Here is a 6,386-nt window from a genome sequence, read left to right as displayed (position 1 = left end):
GGTAGATGATATGTAGGGTGACCATATGTTCCATTTTTCCCAAGGCAGTCCATTTTAAAAGCCCTGTCCTGGCTGTCCTGGCTCTTGTAAAAAAAAAAAAAAAAAAAGTGGGCACTTGTCCTGTGCTTTGCCAACTTGATCAAGAAGGAAGGGCTTGGGCTAGCCCCACATAGTGTCCCATTTCTCCTTTGGGAAATATGGTCATCCTAGTGAGATAATATCTTTTATTGGACCAATTACTGTTGGTGGAAGAGACAAAAAATAAACTTTTGAGTTACACAGAGCTTTTCTTAGATCTGGGAAAGTTAATCAGAGTGTAAAGTTAATTACAAGGTGAAGCAAAGGAGTATTTTATATGTGTTGCAAGGGATCATTCAAAATGACTGTAATAAGAAATATCCTGTTACACTGCTTTTTAAAACATGGGTGGGAATTCTATTTGGATTCCTCTAATTTCTAGCAGAACCTTTAAAATAGGTGTGATTGGAACATAAAACCAGGTTATTTCAAAATAGGTAATCTCTCAAAGGAGAGATAGTTTATTACACAGTAATTGTATGAACTATGAGCAGAGCATGAATAGTCAGGTGTCAACAGCCTTTACAGTCTTTAGGTTTTTCTACAGTGGTTCGTGAGATCTATATTTGTGATCGCTGCATATTCTGCATCCATCAATTAGGATAAATACTGTAACCTGCTTTTCATATATCATGCAGATGAGCACCGAAATGTAAATGTGGAATGGTGTGAAGATTTTAAAAATACCCTTAGACCCAAGGAAGGAAAAATATGGTGATTCATCATTAAATTCTTATCTTCCCTGTTAATTAAAAAAAGTTCAGAGGGGTTAGTGTGTGTTGCCCATAAAAGCTCATGATACCATCTACATGTTTTGTTAGTCTTTAAAGTGCTACTAGACTATTTGTTGTTTTTTAAATTAAAAAAGGGTTTTAATAATAATTCACAAGTTTAGTAAAATCTAGTTAAAATTAATTACAGATGATGGAAGATTAAAGAATTAATACTTTGAACATAAGTATTATAAGATATAGCAATGTCTGAGTAACATCCCACTCTTTTTCAGGTTTGTCTAGTTCCAGCTTAATATCACAATTAGTACATTGAAACTCATCTCATTCATGTGTTCTGCTGTTTTAGCCACTCTTAAATGTAATGTTTACCTGTGTCAGGGAAGTGATATTAATTTACTTTAAAATGGTTATTCCACAATACCATGGCCAATTCGGGTTCTTTAAGTTTTCTTATGCTGCAAGTTGTCCGAGGTTGTTTATATCAAACTCTGCTGATAGACTGCAGAGCTCTATGGTCAAAACTATTCAAGTAAATATAAATGTGTAGTAGTATAAATTAATAACTTTGGCCTCGTTACATCTTGGACATTGTCTTTTCATAGCACTGTGCCTTGTCTCTTAATCCTTTCTGAGGTGGAGTTGTGCACCACATTGCAATTCTATTCTTGTCCCTCATTTTTTAAACACACAGCCAGGCTATGTCTACACTACAGGGTTTTTGCACAAAAACCTGCGGAGCGTCCATACCTCAAGCGTGTTGTTGCACAAGAAAATCTACTTGGTTTTGCGGTGTACGTATATCTCCTTCTATGAGGTATAACTCCTTTTTGCGCAAGAGTTCTCGCACAAAAAGTTGTGTGTGTATGCTCAACAGGAGTTTCTTGAGCAAAAAGAGCCTAACACAAAAAGCACAGGTGCTCTTGCCCAAGAGTGTCCATGCAGTGTGGACGCTCTCTTGTGCAAAAGCACATCGCTTTTGCAATGTGCTTTTGAGGTGTAGAAGTGCTTTTGCACTAGAAGTTTTTGCAGAAGATCTTTTCTGCAAAAAGCTTCTTGTGCAAAAACCTTGCAGTGTAGACAAAGCCCCAGTGTGGGGATGTAAGCATCCATTGGAGAGTTCCTTACTATGGCCTTGCTCCCAGATTAGTATTTGTCTCTTCTCTCTGGCTATGTGGTTGAGGCAGAAATAGGAGTTAGACTGATGGAAGAAGAGGGTGGGCAGACACTATTACTGGCACATGCAACTGGCAGAATCAGAGAAAGAGGTGAGGAGAGCGAGAAAATCAAAGGGGCCAAAGAGGCAAAGAAAAGACCATTAATCTGTATTCCCATGTGTTTTTACTCTCTTCCCCACACCTCCTTTCCTACTATTCTCCCTTTGTGCACTGCACCCCTGCTTCATCTTGTTTTAATTTACACTCAATTGCTTGGGGCAAATGACCTTTTATTACGTGTTTGCGCAACGATCAGCACACTGAAGCACGGATCCTGCTTGGGCCTTCTGAACTTACTACAATATGTACTAATAAATAAAAAGAAAAGCAGAAGGGGAAATGCCAAACCTCCCTCTAACAAAATGAAACTCTCAAGACACCATCTGACTGACCCAGGTCAGATCCTTGCATTCTGTACTCTCTCTCACGTGACATTTAAACCAGGATATACCCATTTTATCCTTGGAGCAGCCACCTTCCATTATATCTCACTCCTTTCATTTATGCACGATACTAGCCCATTGATGTCCCCTATTGCACTCACATTTCTTAAATGTAATGCCTCATGCAACTGCTTCCTTTATACATAACTCCTGCACACACCCCTATGCACCTATGTTCAATTACACATAACCTTGTTCCCAGAAATTAAGCTCCTTATATATATATCTCTCCAGGAATCCAGCTCCCTCCCACATAACCCACCCGCTCAGGTGCCGAGCTCCCCTCACACCTATCCCCCCAGGTACTGAGCTCCCCTCCCCACCTAACCCAACTGCCTGGGCACCCATCTCCCCCCCACACCTAACCCACCTGCCCTGGCACTCAGTTCCTCCCCACACCTAACCCACAAGCCTTGGCACCAGCCCCCCCCACCTAACCCACATGCCCAGGCACCTAGCTCCAATCCACACCTAACCCACGTGCTCTGGCAACACAGCTCCCCCTCCCCCCCCACATAACCCACTTGGCTGAGCACCCAGCTCCCCCCAACACACCTGCCCAGGCCACTTGGCTGAGCATCCAGCTCTCCCCAACACACCTGCCCAGGCACCCAGTTGCCCCCCCCCACCTACCCCACCTGCCCTGGCACCCAGTTCCCCCCCCACCTATCCCACCTGACCTGGCACCCGGCTCCCCCCCCACCTACCCCACCTGCCCTGGCACCCAGTTCCCCCCCCACCTACCCCACCTGCCCTGGCACCCGGCTCCCCCCCCCCACCTACCCCACCTGCCCTGGCACCCGGCTCCCCCCCCACCTACCCCACCTGCCCTGGCACCCGGCTCCCCCCCCCACCGACCCCACCAATTCCCATCCCCCCACTCCCGGGATCCTCTTGGACCCGATTCAATGGTCTCATCCCAGCGTGCCCGCCGGCGTGTCCCTTTAACGCGCGCTCCCGCCAGACCGCTGCGCCCCCGCGCCAGGCCGCTTGTCATTTTTTTTCTCCTCCCCCCGTGCGCGAGCCCGCCCCGCCCCCCGAACCCCGCGAGCTCCCGGCTCATTGGCTGTGGGGAGCGCGCGCGCGCGCGGCGCTGTCGGGTGCGCGCGGCGGCAGCTTCACTTCTCTCCGGGCAGCGGCGGCGGCAGCAGTAGCCGAGGGGGCAGCGCGCAGCCCCCACCCTTCGCCTGGCCCCAGCCGGGCCGCCCGCAGCCTGAGCCGGCGTCAGCCCCAGCCCTGAGCCCGCCCGCAGGTAACGCTCCCCGCCTCTGTCCCTCCCGCTGCTTGCCCCCCGCAGCGCCCTCCTGCCCCACCCCCTCCCCCGCCCGCCCCGCCCCTTTCCCGCCCAACCCCGGTGCCCGCCTGCCCCCTCCCGCATCAGCACCTGCCCCCTCCCCTCCCCCCTCTCCCGCATTCACCTGCCCCTCCCAGCCGCCTGCCCCATTCCTCTCCCCTTGGCCGCCACCCCCACATCCCTCTGCCCTCCCTGCTCCACTCTTCTACTTTCCTCGCTCGGCCCTCCCCTCCCCTCCCCCCATGCCGCTAGCTCCCCCCTGCCCTGTTCCTCTGCCCCCTACCAGCACCACCTGCCCCATTCCTCTTCCTCCCCATCCCTCTGGCTGCTCCAGCATCACTTGTCCCCTGACCACATCCCCTGCTCCTCTGTCCACTCCATCCTCCTTCCATAGCCCACCTTATCCCATTCTTCCGCCATAGCCTTAACCCCCTGCCCCTTCATCCATCCTCCCCAAAACATAGTCCCACCAATTCCTATGTGCTTCCCACCCTAGCTCCATCAGTCTCTGTTCTCTTATACTTACTATGTCCTCTGCCTCACCATCTGCCCATTCCTGTATTCTCCAGCTAACACTGCCTGTCCCACATCTCTTTCCCCAGCTACTTCTGTCCCACAGCTCCCCAGAACATTTGTGTCCTGTGTCATTGCTACCACATCCCCCACCCTTTGACACCCCACCACATCTCACTGCAACAGCCCCATCCATCTCCCTGCCCCCATACGCTCACCATGTCTCCCTGCCTAGCCCCATCAATTTGCCCCTCTTCCCTTTGGTACCCCACATCCTTCCTGCCTCTGTTCCTCACCCAGGGTCCTAGCAATGCCTTCTCTCAGTTTTCCTACAATACTAATTGCATCCTCCAGCAATCCCTCCTTCACTATCCCCTACAGTACTCCCCCACACAGGTAAAGACCACCTTCTTTTGCCTCTAACCATCCTTGTATCATCACCAGTAATTCTTTACCTTTTGTTCTTCTCTGCATTGTCCTTCTGTCCCCTAGAAATACCCTTCCTGCTCCTTAGGACCTTGTTCTTAAACGCCCCTTATCCTTTCTCTGCACTCATGCACAGACATGTATATGGGTCAAATAATTCCATTCCCCCATAAATCCCTTATCTCTGTTCTCACTGATATAAACATCCCCTCAAGGAGAGGGATGGGGAGAAATCCCCCTTCCAGAAATACATAAGGATGGGAATTAGAATTCCTTACTGGTATTTGCTACCTTATGCAACTACCTCTTCTACAGCAGAGATGGATAAACCACTCCACTCATGGTGACAAGAGCAAACTAATCCCGTAGCTCATCTTGCCCAACCCCCATTTCTTCCTTACATGACCTCTATGCTTTCCTTACAAATTCTTCTCCTGCTATTATCTGCTGTCCACTACTTCTCACCCTAATGCCTCTGCCCCATATCCTTTCTCTTCCATCCTCTCTTTCCACTTTCTCTGTATTACTTTGTGTGGAGGAAGAAAGGATCTGGAATGTGCAGGATAAATGTCATTTTGAAAAATGCCCATTTCAGTCCCCTGCTATCTTTTTGTACTGCTTAATTATGTTGAGTCTCTATGACATGTGCCTCTCCCTCCCACTCCAGGCAGCAGGAAAACAGGAGAAGGGGGGGTGTGTGTGTGTGTGTGTGTGTGTGTGTGTGTTGAGTCTCTATGACATGTGCCTCTCCCTCCCACTCCAGGCAGCAGGAAAACAGGAGAAGGTGTGTGTGTGTGTGTGTGTGTGTGTGTGTGTGTGTGTGTGTGTGTGTGTGTGTGTGTGTGTGTGTGTGTGTGTGTGTGTGTGTGTGTGTGTGTGTGTGTGTGTGTGTGTGTGTGTGTGTGTGTGTGTGTGTGTGTGTGTGTGTGTGTGTGTGTGTGTGTTGGTCTGGAGCTGCAGCAGCATTTTATTTTTTGGTCCCTCAAACATAGACCCTGGCCTGGGGTTGGCTATGAATTGGACTCTTCCTGCTTTTTCTCCTGTAATGTTAAGATTTTTTGTGTGTGCCCTTAATGGTTTCTAATTAAGATGGAGCGAGGTAGCTGCTCCTGCTACTGCTTTCCATGGACCCAGAAGAAAAGTTGCATTTGTCCTTTTGGTTCTAAGAAATCAAGTCAATTTAAGAGAGGCATCATCCCTGGCTCTCTTGCCCTCAGGACCTATCTGCACATTGCTGGAATCTTTTTTTTCCCTGGCTGCAGCTGTTGTTTTTTGATGGCGGGTTGATTGGGTAAATGAAATAAGTAAGTTGTCTTGAACATGTTTGGTTTCAAAATTTACAGATCGGGTTTAATATCAAGGTGTTTAAATACATCATGATTCTTTAGGGTAATACTTGTAATCCTCCTTCTGTTCCCTCCATCCAGCTCTCACAATACAAGGGCAGCAGAGGGTTTAAATTCTGAATGTGGCATAATTTAGCAATTCAGAGAATAGCATATAGTCTTTTGCTTTTCTGTTTACACTGAATTGTGTCTTGGGGATACTTGGCTTCAAAAAATATTTTATGTGTTTTGCGTAATTGCATTGAAATGTTTTCCCACAGTGTCATTCCCCATGTTGATTTTTCCACTCTTGTTTGTTGTGTTTCTTATTTTGGCCACATATTTGAAGGTTTGACCTC

At 48.3% G+C, this 6,386-nt stretch overlaps 1 protein-coding gene across 2 annotated transcripts in view; it reads left to right on the top strand.

Annotated features, from left to right (window-relative positions):
- Positions 1-3,545: 3,545 nt before the first annotated feature.
- The window catches only part of LOC102450669 (ubiquitin-conjugating enzyme E2 E2), a 299,468-nt gene continuing 296,627 nt past the window's right edge, over positions 3,546-6,386 (top strand). Inside the window, exon 1 of one of the 2 annotated variants that reach the window (XM_075922064.1) lies at positions 3,546-3,721. The gene's annotated coding sequence lies outside the window, so the exon portion shown is untranslated. The remainder of the gene's footprint in view (positions 3,722-6,386) is intronic. The other variant, XM_075922063.1, reaches the window with a different exon arrangement.

Source organism: Pelodiscus sinensis, chromosome 2 (genome assembly GCF_049634645.1).
Source record: "Pelodiscus sinensis isolate JC-2024 chromosome 2, ASM4963464v1, whole genome shotgun sequence".
NCBI classification, from domain to species: Eukaryota; Metazoa; Chordata; order Testudines; family Trionychidae; genus Pelodiscus; species Pelodiscus sinensis.
The sequence above is the reverse complement of the archived record's forward strand: the minus strand, read 5'-3'. Positions and strand labels throughout refer to the sequence as shown.